Source organism: Macrotis lagotis, chromosome 5 (genome assembly GCF_037893015.1).
Source record: "Macrotis lagotis isolate mMagLag1 chromosome 5, bilby.v1.9.chrom.fasta, whole genome shotgun sequence".
NCBI lineage: Eukaryota > Metazoa > Chordata > Mammalia > Peramelemorphia > Peramelidae > Macrotis > Macrotis lagotis.
Window position 1 is genome coordinate 193,683,933 of NC_133662.1, and position 13,482 is coordinate 193,697,414.

The following is a 13,482-nucleotide window of genomic DNA, read 5'->3' on the forward strand; positions in this document are numbered from 1 at the left end:
ACTTTAAAAATAAAATCAGTTCTTGCTTAGAATATTATTTGTTCTCATGTTTTCTGAATTTTAGAACAGGAAGAAGAGAATGGTGGAAAGAGCACAGGACCCAGAATCAAGAGTTCTGAGCTTCAATGTTGCTTCCTATGGACTGACTGTGTGGCAAAAGGGAAGTCACTTAATGTCTCTTACCCTCAGTTTTCTCATCTATAAAATGAGGATAATTATACTCATACCATTTGTCACCTGAGGTTTTTGTAAGGGAAATACTTTATAGTCTTCAAACATTATGCAAATATGAATTATTATTAATATTATCACTGTAACTTATTTACTAAAGGAAAGAATAAGGGCAAGTTGCCTAACTTTTGTGGTCCTCAATTTCCTTATCTGAAAAATGAACTGAGCTTAGAGTAGACAGACCCCTAAGGCTTCTTCTAGTTCTAAAATTCACGTGAAGTATAAAGTGAATCTTACTCTTTTTCTATAAATGGAAAAACCAAAACATAGAGAACTCAAGTGATTTGTCTAAGGTTACAGTTGCAGATTCCATCCTCCTATTTTAGATGTGAGGAAATGAAACGTTGAGAAGTAGGTCACCTGTCAAATAGTGAGTCATCAATCCAATATCCAAATCTAGACCTATCAATTCCAAATCCAGTAGTCTTTTTCATTTGCCTTTCAAAAATGTGAATCCAGTACTTTTCAGACAATAACTCATTTGATGATCCTAACACTAAGGGTAGATACCTCCTTTTATATCTGAGGAAACTGAGACTTGGAGGGGTCAAATGACTTGTCCCTAGCACATAATAATTGTGAAAGGTGGATTTTTAATGCAAATCTTTCTTAATTCCCAATCTAGTGCTCTTTCCACTATATCACACTGATCCTGTATGCTTATATTTGTCCATGATGTTCATTATCCTTTATGTTGTATGTTCAGTTAATTAAAAGGGAATTTAATTATTAATTTAATTAATAATAATTAAAAGGGAAATATACCATTTAATTTAGGAGAATTGGCCTTAACATTATTTTCCTTGGAAAATAGGGCATAATAAATACTGCCAACTAAATTATAGTAAGATGAAAAATAGTGTCATTTGTTTGGAAATGTTTACTGATATTGCTCCATTTGGAAGTTAGTCAGACCCTCTATAGCAGTATGCATTCATTCATAAGATTGACTAAGTGTCTACTATGTGCAATATTCTGTACTAGGAATTGGGAGAATATAAATTTCTTTTTTTTTTTTTTAAGATTTTTGCAAGACAAACGGGGTTAAGTGGCTTGCCCAAGGCCACACAGCTAGGTAATTATTAAGTGTCTGAGGCCGGATTTGAACCCAGGTACTCCTGACTCCAGGGCTGGTGCTTTATCCACTGTGCCACCTAGCCACCCCGGAATATAAATTTCTTGAAGGTAAGTCTGTTTCATTTTTATCTTTATATTTCCATTTTACCTGGCACATCATAGGTACTTACGTACAAAATAAAAGCGAATTGATTGATTATTTATTGATTGAAGATAAGTCTTTCTGCACTGTATCTACTGTAGAGGTCATTGCTTTCAATTCGTTCATTTATAGGTCAAGAAATTCAGAGAGTTGGGGACCTGTTCAGGTGTTGAGGCTGGTGAAAAAGAAGATGCAGCTGTGTACTCAAGGCTGGAAGGGCTTACAGATGATGTTATTCAATCTAATCTTCATTATTACCATTTTCCCCATAGCTTTCTTCAGTCTAGGCAATCAGCAAAGCAATTAATTTATGTATTTGCTAATTTCAGCTCACATTGAAAATTTAATAATTGTTTCTTACACAGTTTCTGGATTAAATTGGCTGCAGTTGAGAAAAATAGCCTCAGGACTGGTGTAGGTGGTCATGGAGTGACTGGAGAATTAGGATATAGTGAAGGAAGGGCTTGAGGCTGAGGTGTTTTGTAATAATTATAATTAGAAAGCTAAAATACAGTATCTAGAAATAAGGTATAGTCATGTAACTAATGGGAAGAAAGAGATCCATAGACTAGTCACTGGAAGATTAGGGAGGTTCCAGCTTTCCTAACTAGTGGGAGATAAGAGGAAGGAAGCAAGAATGGAAATAAGTTCCTACTATGTGTCAGACATTGTGATAAGTATTTTACAAATATTATCTTATTTGATCCTCACAACCACCGTAGGAACCACTGTAGGAGGGAGATGCTTTTATTATTCCCATTTTACAGTTGAAGATACTGAAGTAAACTGAGGTTAACTGACTTGCTCACACTGATAGTAGACATTTGGGGGGTTTTTTTTGCAAGGCATTGGAGGTAAGTGACTTGCCCAAGGTCACACAGCTAGGCAATTATTAAGTATCTAAGGTTTGAACTCAGGTCCTCCTGACTCCAGGGTGCTCTATATACTGCACCACCTAGTTGCCACAGTAGTAAACATCTGAAGAAGGATTTGAACTCCAGCATTCTGATTCCAGGCTCGGCACTCTTATCTGCAGTGTAACCTAGCTGCCTCTAGAAGAGACAGAAAGATTGAGGATGGAACTCTGTAGTAGAAAATGCGTAGATATTTTGAGTGACCAATTATATCGAGTGCTTGGGAGTCCATGAATAAAGAGAATACTAGGTGAACCAGAGTTCAGCATCAAAGGATTTGTGAGTGATTTGGGACAGTAATTGCTGTTTTCTTTTTCCTTCATTCTCTTAGAGGACCATGACCTCAGGCAGGTGATGTCATGACTTGGATGACTCGGATTTAAGTGAGGTAGAGCTTGCAAAGTCACCAGCCTCATCCTCTCCTTCTGATCCATCTGGATCCAATAACCAGAAATAGACCAGGAAGTCTAGTTATGTCCCTGGACGCAATGGGAGATCTGGGTCTTTTAAATCATAAGGCATAGTGAATGGTAGTTGAGAACAGATGTATACTGAACCCTGACCTGAGAGGGTCTGTGAATAAAGATACTACTAGAAACTCTGGTCCTAATTCCTGCCTTCATCGCCTTTCCCCAAAAGTATATAGATCAGTTTTGAAAGTTTTGGAATGATTCAGTATTTGAAATGAAAAGTTGGACACAACTGAAACAACTGAACAATAACGTATACATAGGAGTCCCCCTCCAGAGAAGAAAGCGAAAGGACTGAAAGAATGTTTCCCTCCTCTCTAGGTTAAGGGAGGTGAGAAAGTGCTCCTTAAAAAAACACGGGAGAAGTAAACAGAAAAGAATGGATGTGAAAAAGTAGAGAGGCAGCCCCAAGCTGGTGGAAGACAGTTCCCAGAAGGAAGGGAAGAAGGAACAAAGACATTTGGAACTAAGAAATGGGAATGACGTTCTTCCTGTTGAGGGGGGAGCTGAACACTCTGTGGAGGAAGCATCTGCTTTTCCTCCAAGGAGGGTGGATGTGGATGTGCAAACCCCAACCATCAGGAGAGGAGGTCACTCAGGAATGGCTGCGGAAGAAGAGAAGAGACCTGGTGGTTGGTGACTCCTTACTGAGTTGGATTCCTTGGCCTGATAAAATACAATAGAGAAGTCTGCTGTTTGCCAGATCATGTATCCTGGATGTTATGAAGCATCTTCCAAGGTGTGCCAAATGACCATTCTTAATGATTCATGTGGGGACACATGACTCCACTGGGGTGAGGGGGAACCTAGAAAATGCTTCAGGTAAACAGGACCCCAAAAGACAAAAAGAGGAGGCATTTGTTGAACTGGGTAAAAAATAGAGGCCAAGTGAGCAATCCTGGAAAGTGATATGCCTCTGATCCCTAGAGGAGGTTCTTTGTGGGGAAAAGGAAGGATCCCCATGTTAAACAATGGAAGGTATAAATAGTTCAGAAAAACTGAGGGACAACACTCCACTGATACGTGGGCTTCAGAGATTAAGACTGGAGACATAACTAGCAATAACTGGGGAATCAAGGACTAAATAAGAGTGGCAAAAAAGAACATCAGCTAGGTGTCACGGTAGAGGAGGCACCATTGACAGAATGAATGAAAAAGATCATAGGGACAGATAAAAGAGTTGGATAACTTCACCCCCTACCTCCTCACATAATGCCTAAAAGTCAACAGGACTCTGTAGGTCTAAGCAGGGGAAGAGTGACTTATTGGGGAAAGGGCATTTTGAATATTATGGGACTTTCTTTGCTTTTTTTTTTTAACTATATGAATACAACTGTTCTAGATTTTTGAAATGAGGTGAGAAATTACTAGATTCTGTAGTTCCCAGGTTTCCCTTGGGTAGGAGAAACGGCTCACATTAATGTGTTATTTTTTAAATCTTGTCCAACTCTCTATGAACCCAGTGAGGTTTTCTCAACAGAGAGATACTGGAGTGGTTTGCCATTTCCTTCTCCAACTCATTTTAAAGATGAGGAAATTGAGGCAAATAGGATGAAGTGACTTGTAAGAATTTGAGGTCAAATTTGAACTCAGGATGATGAGTCTTCCAAACTTTAGGCCCAATACTCTATCCACTTAGTGAGAAGTCCCCGGTCAGGTGGGAGGTTTTCACATTCTTCAAAGAGCAGAAGAAGTGTTGAAGACGACTCCTGTTCTGGTCCTGATTCTTATTGGCAAGAAGGCAAGGAGAAATGATGAAAAGTCAAGAAACTAGAACCCAATAAGCCCTCAAGAAAGAAACTCAAAGATTGGGATAATTCTGTTAAGGAAATGAAAGGGGAACTGTCATTACATGGCCCTCTCCTACCTTTCTACTCTTCTTATACCTCACTCGACTTCTTTTTCTTTTTTTTTCTTCTGTAAGACAATGGGGTTAAGAGATTTGCCCAAAGTCACACAGCTAGGTAATTATTAAGTGTCTGAGGCCAAATTTGAATTCGGGTCCTCCTTACTCTAGCTCTGTCCACTACACCACCTAGCTGCCCTACTCTACAACTTCCAACTGCCCAACTCAAGATCTCTGCCAACTTGACTGTTACTTCATGTGACACACCATCTCCTGACACGGCATATTCACTGACTGTCCACCTTTCCTTGAAAGGTCTCATTATTTCCATTTCCCTCCCTTCTAATCACAAGTACCATTTTAAAGAAGTCTTTTACTATATCTCTTTGATGCTAGTGCCTTCCCTCTTGATTATCTTCAATTTATCCTGTCTATAATTGGTTCATACATAGTAGTCTTCATGTTGTCCCCTTCATCAAAGGTGAGCTCCTTGAGAGTTAGAACTGCCCTCTACTTTTCTTTGTAATGCCAACACTCAGAATAGTGTCTGGCACATAGTGTAGATTAATAAATGCTTGTTGATTGACTGTAAAAACTGATGCAGCTGCCTAGGAAACTAATTGGCCAACTTATTTTTAGATGTATGTATAGAAGACAAAAAGAAAAGAGGTAGAAATGATGAGCAGCATGAACCTCTAAGAAGATTGTCAGACTATTCTTATGATTTGAGCTGGAGGTTAATACAAAGGACTTGGACTTTTTTTGTTGCTGTTGTTTTGTTGGGATCAAGAGGAAATCAAAGAAGTGATAAGACTGTTCATGTAGATAGGACAATAGATAGAAGGCATTTTTTTTTTTCATTTCTGTTTCCTTTTTCCAAGAAAAGCTATTTTTGGATTGAGAGAGAAGAATAAAAAGTCTATCAGGGAGTTGAATCTCAGTTAAATGAGGAAATAATTAAAGGGCACCTATTTGTTCTGAATAAGTTCAGAGCAACATAGATGACGAACTACATCTTACTATAATAAAAGAAAGGACAGCTGGGATTTCTGAGCCTGCCAGTGAGCTTTTGAAAAATCGTGGAGAAGAGGAGAGCATTATAAAACTAAAAAAAAATTTTTTTTGACAAATTAAACAAGGATGTGGTGGAAGATAAGGGGGATTGCCCAATGGCTGTCCCAGCTCAATGCCAGAAGATGCACTCAAGAACCCCTCCATTATCTTCTACAATTCTTATTGGCTTATTTCGTTATTAACTTTCTCTCTGGGTTCAAAGGCAGTATAGTGGTCCTGCATATGTGAAAGAATGGATTAAAAAAATCACTTCAAGTACACAACTTTCTCTTTAATTGTCTCTGGATTCCCATTTTTTTCTCCTATGGTTTATTTCATCTACCTCAGTTTTGAATCTCAACAACATGGGATTAGAAAAAAACTTAATTGTCTTGTCCTTTCTTAGGAGAATTAAAATAGTCATATTATCATTGTCTTATCCATTATTAAGAATATAAAGTCTCTATAGAGGATAAAATAAAAATGCATTTTAAAAAAGGCACAGGAGACTGAAACAGGGACTTGGTAGGGATTGGTTTTTTTTTCCTCCTTCTCCCAAACAGTATGAGGGGACAATAAAGAAAAGAATTTTTATTTAAATTTATTTAAATTTTATTTAACAGTGCTCTTTGGATGTACTGAAGGAGAAAGAAGATATGGATTAGATTTTGTTCTTACCAGGCACCACAACTCTGATCCAGTATTGTCTTCTAGTCCAATCCTGCCAACTTGTATTTTTTTATCACTCTCCTCTTCCTCCAGCTGGGTCACCTATGTCCATTCATATATCATTCTTCTTTACCTGCTTTCATATATAATCTGCAATAGGGTCTCAGCTTACATTTTTTGGTACCTTGCTTTCAGTTGTAACAGGACTTGAAGAGACATAGAAGGAAAAGTATAAAACAGAAATAATCACTTCCTTCTCCTTAGTGCCTACCCTCAGGCAGAAGGTTCCAAGAAATTTGGGCAGAAGTTCCCCTTAAGGTCAAAATCTACAAAAACCTGGGAAATGCTGATGAATACATTCATTCACACTCTAGCCTTCCAAGACTCTCTGAAAATTTCTAAGGAGAAGAAAAAATCTTATTGAATTTTGTATGTAGTCTATAATATGAAGGCTATTGAGTCCAATTTTGATTCTTCCCCAAATTTTAGAATGTTTGAATAAAAGGAAAGTTTGTTGATCTTGTAAAAAGGTTTAGTAGATGATAATACAATTAGATGAATTTGTAAGCTGCTGAATGGTAGGATCCAGATAGTAGTAATTAATGGACTGAAGTTAACCTTTATAAAGTCTCTAGTGGCATATCCCCAGAGTTAGTGCTTAGTCCTGAGCTATCATTTTTTTCCTCAAAAACTTGATGATATATATATATATATATATATATATATATTCATATATATAGTTTATTTAATAAATTTTCATTTAATGTAAAGCTGAGGTGAGGATAGATTACATGTGCATGATAGGATAATATATTTAGAGGTGCAAAACATCTTAGATCATCTGGTCTAGCTCCCCTACATTTTGTATATTGGCAAACTGAGTTTATTTTAGCATTTTGTTTATTTTTTTAAAATTATCAACCTTACAAGTTTTTCTATAGACCAAAGAAAATGTTCTTAAAATTGGTCCTTATACCTCAATAGATTTATTTTACATTTATATTTTAATAAAAACTGTCACAAAATATGTGTGGTTTATGTCAATGACATCCTAGGTTGGTACATTAAGCTATTAATCTTAAATGCAGTTATTTCTTATTTGGTTTGTGGATTATCAAAGTCTTCAAGATAAGTTTTTATTCTCTCCCCACTTCCCTACCCCATTTTTGGTTATGTCATTCATGAACTCCTTTACCCAAGAAAAGGCAGAGAAATTATTTCTTCCAACTATGATGACATACACTAACTGCATTTTCTTGCAGTATTTGGAGAAATGAGTTTCTTTTGTCTTTTGTTTCTTCTATGCAGAAAATGATGTTTACTCGCTATTCAAAATAATTTGGTTAAGTAAATTCTACATGTTAATAAGTATAAAAATGGCATTTAATTAAATGGAAACTTGGATACAACAATAAATATCTGGTTGAACTTTGTTAAACAATGACATTATATTCCTCTATTATCCTGAATAGAAGGGTTGGCAGCATAATTTCTTATATATGAAAGAAAAATCAAGAATCAAAACTGTTTGATGTTAGGAAATTTATTTAGGCTGTGCTTTTACTCAAATTGCAGAATATGATTTCTCATGAAATCTGTAGGCAATTTCATTACTCCTGATCTTTCACTGTTCAAAAATGTGGTTCTTCATAATTCTCTAATACACAATGGTGAAGTCTTTCTTTTCTCTCCCCTCCACACCCTGCCATGGGGAGAGGACTGCAGGACCACTTAGAATTTACTTCATCACTCCAAAGTGCCAAGTTTTTCTCGAATGAGCACATTTCCCTGGAAGTGATTTGAGAAGAGACTGAAAATTCCATGACATGTTCTCCAGCCAAAGGAGGTGGACCTGCTGTTGACCTCCCATTCCATTGGTAACTATTAACTTTTCCTTTTCCTTGTGAGACTGAAAGCAAAAGTATTTGACAATATATAATGGTAATTAGGAAATTTGCCCTTCATAAAACAAACATAAAACTTTAAAAAAAACTAAGGCTTATCTATGATTGCAAAATGGAGCAGAAGATTAAAACTGTTGAGACCTACCTCTTTTCTCTTTCCCCCACCTCCCCTCCAAGCATTTAATATTTCAAATACTCCCTTTGTTGTTGTTCAGTCATTTTAATGGTGTCAAACACTTCATGACCTCATTTGGAATTTTCCATCTCTAGTTGTAATGATCTATATCTTGCCAGATGGCTCTGGAGGAGAAAGTGAGGCTGTTGACTTTGCACAGTACTCCCTCACTTAATTCCAATTCGATTGCAAGTCATGGCATCATCTCCCTGATGTCATGGTACTCTGAGAACAAAGGACAAACAACCTCCCCTCTGAAAAAAAAACTGCTCTTTGTGGGGGATTGGGCCTGTATTATATGAATTGCTTTCTTCTCTAGCTCATTATCATGACTCAGTTGAAATGTATTTTAGCAATGTCTGGGGGGGAATTAAATGTGAATTCCAATACCACTGAGAATCATTTTTATTAGTTATGCTTAAATAATTTCATAGGAATCTTCTAAACTAATGACTTATAAGAAGGATACTTTAAGAGGGAAATTAATCTTATTGCCAACCAGGATATTGTATCAAACAGTAAACGTTTGTGTTTTGGATTTTAAAAATATACAATGGTAAATGGCTCTCTGGTAACTTGCTTGCTTTTAAATGATCTCTGTGAACAAATTGAAAGAAGTAGACTTTTTAAGAGTACAGCTTGTGTTATAAAATACCATCTGAAAATGTTACCATAGGAAATACACAAATTTAAAGTAAGAATCTAAAATAAAATTTATCATGTTTCAGTTGAATCCAAAACTGCAAAAATTGCCTTTGGGATAATGCATGTTAAAATATATAGCATTGAAAGAGACAAACAGGAAATTTAAAAGCACAAAAAATAATGAAACAATAACAACATGAAAAAATATATATATATATACCTTCCAAAACAAGGTAAATTAAAATGTTAGATATATAAACAGAAATAAATCTCAGAGAGCTTACTTATTTGGGGATCATACACTGTTATGGTCTAACTTTAGGATTCTTAACTGGTGATTTGGAATCAAAAAAATTTTTTGATAGCTATATTTCAACATAATAGATTTCAAATCTTATAAATTTTATTTTATGCATTTTAAAACATCATTCTGATAAGGAATAACTCTTCTCAGGTGAGGATTTGCACTCTACCTCCTGCTAATGGATCTTTTCTCCAAGAAGACACCAGAGAACCTAGGACACAAAAAAGGTTAAGAACCCTACCATAGAGAACATAGAAAAATTCAAACTTCTAAACACATCTTTAGCAGACTATAGTACTCAAAAATTGTTTTTAATAAAGGAAATGTTAACAAATGATGCAAGTAATTCCCAGCTCTATTTATCTGGTCCTAATTTCTCCTGAATTCTACCTAGTCTTATCTATCTAGCTGTCTATTGTTAGTCTGGAATTAGATGTCCTTCCCTCTTCCAAATTTCTCTATCATTATCCAAGTCACATGTTTCTAGGTACCCATCTTTATAGTCTCAATATTAATCTGGATTCTTTTCTCCCTCATAGTCCCCATGTACAATCTCCTTCCCAAGTCCCTTTGATTTTCTCTTCTCAACATCTCTCTACCCTCAATTTAAATGTCTCTTCATTCTAGTTCCTTTCCTCTGAGGTCATCTCCAGTTTATTCTCCAGGCATCTTGTTGATACCTAATGGTTTATATTAGATCTCATTAGATCTGATTTACAGCTCTTTAAGGGCAGGGACTTTTTTTGCCTTTCTTTATATCCTTGGTACCCAACACAGTGCTTGACCCATGGTAAGGGCTTAATAAATGTTCAATGACTGACTGATCTAAACAGAGATTAAAAACAATACACTACACTGGCCTTGGAGGCAGTAGTACCTGAGTTCAAATGCGACCTCAGACACTTACTTATCTAGCTATGTGGCCTTGGGCAAGCCACTTAACCCCATTGCCTTGCAAAAACTAAAATAAAAATAAAAATAAAAGTAAATCATTGTAAATCAAATACAATCCTGTCAAGTCTTCTGCATCTGTACCAAATGTGTATCCTTATCTAATTCAGGGGAGCAAGATGTTTCAGATAAATCCCATCTTCCTTATTTTGCAGGTTCTTTATTCAGAGAGACCAAAGAAATGCTGAGGGGACTTGGAGAGATTTATACCTTCTTATTGTATAGCCTTGGTGGTGGGAGGCTACAGGGTGGTCCACATATAAATCTATCTACATAGCCCAAGTTTGTTTATCAGTTCCCTAAGTTTCCAGTCTGCTTCTTCCCCTTGTCTGGTCCACCCCATGTCTGCCTGTCCACTGTCTGCCCTTGCTTGCTCTCCACTCCACTCCGCTCAATTCTACTGTCCACAAGCAAGTCTCACCACTCTGCATGGTCTGTCCCCTAGCCTGGATAGTTATAGGATCAGAGAACAAAGCCAGCATCATGCCAATTTTTAGGATTACATAAGCATCATAAGTGTAAACAACTTCAATAACAGTAGTTGTTTCCAGACCCAAAAGGAACTGTATGTCTGCCCTTGATTATATAATCACTACTAAGTAAATGTCTAAATATGAACCTTGTCTGGTCAAGCTGGACCACTGTGTTAGAGATTCATATTCCAACCTGGGACAAATGGTTTAACTCTACAATCATGAATGAGTCAAATCACAAAGCATAGAAGCAATAAAAAAATAGGATTGTAACAGTGTGACCAAAATTTATGGGAAATAGCCAAATTAGTTTTTAGACATAATTAAATCATGAAATAGTTTTATTAACAAAAGAGAGAGGGACTAAAGAACTAAGCAAATAGATAGCATAGTATATAGAGCTTTGGGCTTGGAGTTAAGAAGACCTGAGTTTAAATCTGACCTCAGACACTAACTGGGCAAATCACTTAACTGTATTTGCCTCAGTTTCCTCATCTGTAAAATGAGTTGGAGAAGGAAATGGTAAACCACTCCAATATCTCAAATCAAGAAAATCCCAAAGAGGTTATGAATAATTGGATATAACTGTGATGACTAAATAAGAACAAAAAGAACTAAGCATGTTCCTGAAAAATGAGAAAGACTATGAATTAATAATCTAAAAACAAGCCTCGAAAAGGACAATTTGAAAATTTAAGGTAAAAATCAATAGAATTACTACCATTTTAGGTGGCAGTCATGGCTATTCAGGGTTCTGAGCCTAAATCAGAGAGAAGGCTTTTTGCACAAAATGTCCTTTTTTATTCCCCTCAATAGCTAGGTGGTAAAATGGATAAAAGGCTGGGCCTGGAGTTAGGAAAACTGAATTCAAATTCCACTTTAAATATGTACTAGCTGCATAACCTTGGGAAAGTCATTTAAACCTCTGTCAGCCTCAATTTTGTCTGTAAAAAGGAACTAATAATAACTCCTAACTCCCAAGGCTGTTATGAGAATCAAATGAAATAATATTTGTAAAGTGTTAGCATATACTGTCTGGCACATAAGCACATAGTAAAGATAAATGCTACCTATTGTTGCTGTTGATATTTATTTATTATCATTATTATTATCATTATCATTACTATTACTATTAATATTATTATTACCAGCAGTTGGAATCCAAAGATGTAAGGAATGTAAGTTGGATTCCAGAAACTCCAATAAGGTACCATAAGTTTAAAATATTTTTTCATTACTCAGTAACTTCTTGAATGTTATTTATTTATACCTTGTGTCTATTTCCCGTAGAAAACGATAAAGAGTACTGTGTTCTTGCTCATTCAAGAAAAGAATGCTCAGAAACAAGAAGGAAAGAATCTTCTTTCTGAATTATAATGAGTCTTGGAGGAGAGGAGCCTGAGAACAAATGGCCCAATCCCTGGCCCAGAAATGAAAAGAAAACAAGAAATGGGGAACCAGTAGAGAGAGAGGTTTCCTGGAGTTTACAACAACAACTGACTGTTCTCCTACAAGTTTCCCTCAGCAGTAAATGATTAAGCCAAATCACTTAGCACATTTCTTTTTATTTTCATTTTGTTTAATGAAGTTGAATTCCCTTTCATAAGGGGTGACTAGTTTCATACTATTTAACATTATAGAATGTTGAAACCAAAGAAACCTCAGAGGTCATATACCCTAATCCACTCATTTAAAAGAGAAGGTATCTTTAAAAAATGGCATGATCCAATGCTTTGCACAAAGTTCAATACCTACTTAAATCCAATTCACTTGCATGTCATGGCATCACCTCCCTGATGTCATGGTCCTTTTCAAGAATGAAGGAGAAACAACAACCTAGCTAGAGTTAGAACTGAGATTGGAACTCTGGTTTCCTGGATTCTAGTTTTCTGCTCTTTCTACCACACAAAGATCAACAAATATAAATTTTAATAAATATGAAAATGGCCTTAAGATTGTAAATGGTAGAGAAAAAGAGGAAATAAGCATTATTAAGGGTATTTTGTGGGTCAGTCATTGTGCTAAACACTTTACAATTAGATCCTCACTACAACCCTGGGAGGTAGGAGCTATTATTCCTGTTTTACAGTTGAGCAAATTGAGTGGAAATGACTTACCCAGATCACACAATTATCAAGTTCCTGAGATCAAATATGAACTCAGATCTTCTTAAACAAAAGCCTAGCATCTTATCTACTACAATATCTAGCTGCTTTTCTTTTTTTCTTCTTTTTAGTTTTTTTTTTTGTAAGGCAATGGGGTTAAGTGGCTTGCCCAAGGTCACACAACTAGGTAATTATTAAGTGTCTGAGGCCAGATTTGAACTCGGGTACTCCTGACTCCAGGGCAGGTGCTCTATCCACTGTGCCACCTAGCTGTCCCCCCCCAGCTGCTTTTCTTAGTGAAAGCATGTTGGATTTCAAATCAAAGAATCTAGTCCTGCTACTCGACCTATAAAATGGGTTTGGTTGGACTGACTGAATTTTTAAAACCCTTTTAGATATGAATCTATGATCCTACTCACATCTCTAGTTAGTTAATTGCCTCATCAGAGAATTGTGGGAAAAGCTGGTGAAAAGTTAGTTGCCTGGTAAATTTTATAAGCTATAAACATATCTTATTAAAATA

The 13,482-nt window shown here is 36.2% G+C and overlaps 1 long non-coding RNA gene across 4 annotated transcripts in view; it reads left to right on the forward strand.

Annotated features, from left to right (window-relative positions):
- The window catches only part of LOC141488260 (uncharacterized), a 32,887-nt gene extending 19,679 nt beyond the window's left edge, over positions 1 to 13,208 (forward strand). For 2 of the 4 annotated variants that reach the window (XR_012468620.1, XR_012468619.1), the window contains exons 2-3: positions 65 to 8,279; positions 9,581 to 10,066. This is a non-coding gene — a long non-coding RNA (uncharacterized LOC141488260). Of the gene's footprint in view, positions 1 to 64; positions 8,280 to 9,580; positions 10,067 to 12,144 lie in introns of those variants that run through there. The other 2 variants (XR_012468621.1, XR_012468622.1) reach the window with 2 other exon arrangements.
- The last annotated feature ends 274 nt before the right edge of the window (positions 13,209 to 13,482 follow it).